This window comes from Gopherus flavomarginatus, chromosome 8, assembly GCF_025201925.1.
Source record: "Gopherus flavomarginatus isolate rGopFla2 chromosome 8, rGopFla2.mat.asm, whole genome shotgun sequence".
In the NCBI taxonomy this organism is placed as follows: domain Eukaryota; kingdom Metazoa; phylum Chordata; order Testudines; family Testudinidae; genus Gopherus; species Gopherus flavomarginatus.
This window is the reverse complement of record NC_066624.1, coordinates 47,980,487-47,984,810: the sequence shown is the minus strand read 5'-3', so window position 1 is coordinate 47,984,810 and position 4,324 is coordinate 47,980,487. Positions and strand designations below refer to the sequence as shown.

Sequence of the window (4,324 nt, the reverse complement as noted above, 5' to 3'; positions counted from 1 at the left end):
GTATGGCAGAGACCCTGCCCGTGGGCAGATAGACCCAGCTGAGCCCATAGGAGACTGGGGGAGGGGGAGCAGAGGAAGAGAATGCAGGTAACTGAACATGACAGGTGTCCATGAAAGGAAAGACAGAGAGAGTTTGAGTGTAAGTTGGCCAACACAGAGAGAGAAACCTAGGAGGAAGAAAGAAACTCAGAACAGGGAGTCACCCTCATGGATCCAACTTTCTGCTAGGGAGCACACACCACTCCTCGCAAGAGAGATGATCAGCCCTCGCAAATGGCAACATAATCTCCCTTGAAGCCACAGATAGTCCGGAAACCCACACCCAGATAACGGGAAGTCCCTGCCTGGAGCCAGGAGGGCTGTGACCAGAGCCCTTCCCAAACCAGATACACATCTCATCGACAGAGACGGTTACTCTTGTCCCAGTTGGGCAGCTCTTGCCTGGCATCAACAGGATTCACGCTGTCACTGCTCTCGATCACTTTCCATCTCACCTCAGGGCTGGACTCCGTCCCCACGACTTCTTTTCCCTTGCTATGAAACACAACACAAGAGGAAAAGAAAAAGCAATGGTGGTGAGGCTCCTCTTCTCGCTACTCCCCCACCCCAGGGTTTTGGCTTCAACCCTCCTCCCATTCTGCCATCACAGCTACAATTAGAAATCTGAGCCCGGGGCTCACACCTGCTTGTCTCCCCAATCCTAGGCCCTGTCCAGCATGTCTCCCTCCACAGAACTTACCTGGCCTCATCTTACACTCCATCTTCATATTGCTCTTCTCCTTCCCAGAGCTCCTGCTCTGCTCCTCAGACCTGTCTGTCCTCAGCTCTGCAGGCAGAGGGGAAGGGGCATGATGGGAACACACACGCCCCATTCCAGACACCACACAGCATCCACAGGGCTACCAAAACACCTCATCTTCGGCCAAAACCACACCCCACCCCGAGGGAGCAAAAAGCCTTTGTGAGCACTGCACATACAAGACAGGAAAAGATTAACACCCACACCCTGCCCAGCCAAAGTGGGAACTTCCTCACCTTCCCGGCCACAGGTCCATGGGGCTCATGGATGGAGAAGTTTGCTGGGCTGTGGGGGTCCCTGAAGAACTAGCACAGCATGTGAATGAGTGACTGGGATGTATGTGGGGGCCTGACTGTGGGTTGGGGTGTCCAGGAGGACCTAAGGGAAGGGAATAGGGGGATTAGGGATAGAGGAGAATGGAGTTACCAAGGTGCATTGTGGGAATGTGGGATTTAGAGAGCCCAGAGTGGATGGGTGTCAGCGGGTTGGACAACCCCACAGTGGTTGAAAAGGGGAACCTGGCAGGTTTGGGTGTAGCAGAGATTGAAGATGAGGAACCTCACACCCTGGGGATGGACTGGGGGAGTGGGGGGATGGGAAAGTGGGGCCCAGCAATGAGAAATGGGTTGGAGGCAATTAGGGATGGGGCGCTGAGGACAATGATGGGTGGGGGAGGAGGAAGGTGGGGGGGCGCTGAGGACGGGAAGGAGGACATTGGGGATGGGGCAAGAGGAGGAGGTCGGTGTCAGAGTGCTGAGGATGGTGGGGGAGGAGGAGGTCGGGGGCGAAAGGAAAGGCCAGGTAGAGTGTACACGAAGGGGGAGGGGATGCTGGGGGCTGAGGGATCACCACAGATGGGAGTGGGGCTGGCGAGAGGGTCACAACAGATGGGGGGACACTGAAGGGCAGGTTGGGGGGCTTGAAGGGGCTGCTGGGGCCCTCCAGCGGGAGAGGAGGGGGCGGTGCTGGCAGGAGAGTCACAGCGGATGGGGGGGACACTAGGGGGCAGGTTGGGGGAGGTTGAAGGCCCCCAGAGAGCTCCGGCAGTGTATGAAACGGCTCCGCGTAGGAGCGTGGTGCGCCGCTTCGCCCATTTCACCCCCGCAAAAAGCAGCTGATCGGCAAAGCTCAAGGACTGGGGTGGGGGGCGAAGCTCCCACCGCCAAAAGGCTGCCCGCCAACCCTGGCGCCGGGCAGGTCTGTGCGGGGCAGGTCAGTGCCGGGTCTGTCTCTGTCCGGTGACTTGATACATTTGTCTGCACCGCGGGGATGTTCCCACCGCCCCTTGTTCGCTGGGGCTTTAACCCCCCGTCTGGGTGTGAGCTGGTTTCTGGGTGTGTCCGATGAGCCTTGTAACCGGCTCCTTCTCACTCCCCGAACTTCTGCTGTGCCCGGCCACCCAGCCCCGTCCTCCTCCCTCGGGTGAGCCCGGCTTTAACCCCCCCTGTAGTGCCAGTGTCACCCACAGACAAACCTGCCACTGAACTGAATTAATCCTCCTCATTCCCCGAGCTCCGCCATCCCCCCAAAGCCCTGCCCCTGCCCCCTCCTGGGGTCCTGCCCCCACACTGCCCCTACCCCCGACGTCCTGGCCTCACATCACCTGTTCCCCTAATCCCTGCCCCATTCCCCAAAGCCCTGCCCCCCTCCTCCTGGGGTCCGGCCCCAACACTGCCCCTACTCCCAACGTCCTGGCCTCACATCACCTGTTCCCCCTAATCCCTGCCCCATTCCACAAAGCCCTGCCCCTGCCCCCATCCTCCTGGGGTCCTGCCCCCACAGTGCCCCTACCCCCGACGTCCTGGCCTCACATCACCTGTTCCCCTAATCCCTGCCCCATTCCCCAAAGCCCTGCCCCCCTCCTCCTGGGGTCCTGCCCCCACACTGCCCCTACCCCCAAAGTCCTGACCTCACATCACCTGTTCCCCTAATCCCTGCTCCATTCCCCAAAGCCCTGCCCCTGCCCCCCTCCTCCTGGGGTCCTGCCCCACCCTGCCCCTTCCTCCAAGGCTCCGCCTTCGCATTGCCCCTTTTCCCCAATACGCCACCCTCACTCTGCCCCTTCCTCCAAATCCACTCCTGCATTGTGCCTCCCCAATACACCCCTCCCCTGCACCCTTTCCCCAAGGACCCACCCCCGCCCTCACATTGCCCCTTCTCCCGAGTTCCTGCCCTTGAGCTTCCCATTTCCCCCGAGAGCCTGACCCTGCACTGCCCCTTCCCCCTGAGACCCTGCCCCTACACCACCCATTCACCCGGGACCCCGCCTTCACATTGCCCTGAGACCCTGCCCCTGCACCACCCATTCACCCGGGACTCCACTCTCACATTGCCCCAAGACCCCGCCCCTGCACCACCCCTTCCCCCTGAGACCCTGCCCCTACACCACCCATTCACCCGAGGCCCTGTGCTCACATTGTCCTAAAACCCTGCCCCTGCACCACCTGTTCCCTCTAATCCCTTCCCCCGCATCGTCCCTTCCCCCGAGGTCTTGCCCCTTCCCCTAACCCCCATCTCTGCATCGTCCCTTCCCCCGAGGTCCTGCCCCTTCCCCTAACCCCCATCTCTGCATCGTCCCTTCCCCCGAGGCCCTGCCCCTTCCCCTAACCCCCATCTCTGCATCGTCCCTTCCCCCGAGGTCCTGCCCCTTCCCCTAACCCCCATCTCTGCATCGTCCCTTCCCCCGAGGCCCTGCCCCTTCCCCTAACCCCCATCTCTGCATCGTCCCTTCCCCCGAGGTCCTGCCCCTTCCCCTAACCCCCATCTCTGCATCGTCCCTTCCCCCGAGGTCCTGCCCCTTCCCCTAACCCCCATCTCTGCATCGTCCCTCCCCCCGAGGCCCTGCCCCTTCCCCTAACCCCCATCTCTCCATCGTCCTTCCCCCGAGGTCCTGCCCCTTCGCCTAACCCCCATCTCTGCATCGTCCCTCCCCCCGAGGCCCTGCCCCTTCCCCTAACCCCCATCTCTCCATCGTCCCTTCCCCCGAGGCCCTGCCCCTTCCCCTAACCCCCATCTCTGCATCGTCCCTTCCCACGAGGTCCCGCCCCTTCCCCTAACCCCCATCTCTGCATCGTCCCTCCCCCCGAGGTCCCGCCCCTTCCCCTAACCCCCATCTCTGCATCGTCCCTCCCCCCGAGGCCCTGCCCCTTCCCCTAACCCCCATCTCTGCATCGTCCGTTCCCACGAGGTCCCGCCCCTTCCCCTAACCCCCATCTCTGCATCGTCCCTCCCCCCGAGGCCCTGCCCTTTCCCCTAACCCCCATCTCTGCATCGTCCCTTCCCCCAAGGCCCTGCCCCTTCCCCTAACCCCCATCTCTGCATCGTCCCTCCCCCCGAGGTCCTGCCCCTTCCCCTAACCCCCATCTCTGCATCGTCCCTCCCCCCGAGGTCCTGCCCCTTCCCCTAACCCCCATCTCTGCATCGCCCCTTCCCCCGAGGTCCTGCCCTTGCACCATCCCTACCCCCAGTCCCCGCCCCTTTCCCTGAGACCTCACCCCTGTATCGCGCCTTCCCCCGAGACCCCGC

At 62.2% G+C, this 4,324-nt stretch overlaps 1 long non-coding RNA gene across 1 annotated transcript; it reads right to left on the bottom strand.

Moving 5' to 3' along the window:
- Positions 1–314: 314 nt before the first annotated feature.
- LOC127056429 (uncharacterized) lies at positions 315–1,451 on the bottom strand. The gene is made up of 3 exons (XR_007775810.1): positions 1,036–1,451; positions 740–826; positions 315–534 (listed from the first exon to the last, which is right to left on the bottom strand). It is a non-coding gene; the product is annotated as an uncharacterized LOC127056429 (long non-coding RNA).
- Positions 1,452–4,324: the final 2,873 nt, after the last annotated feature.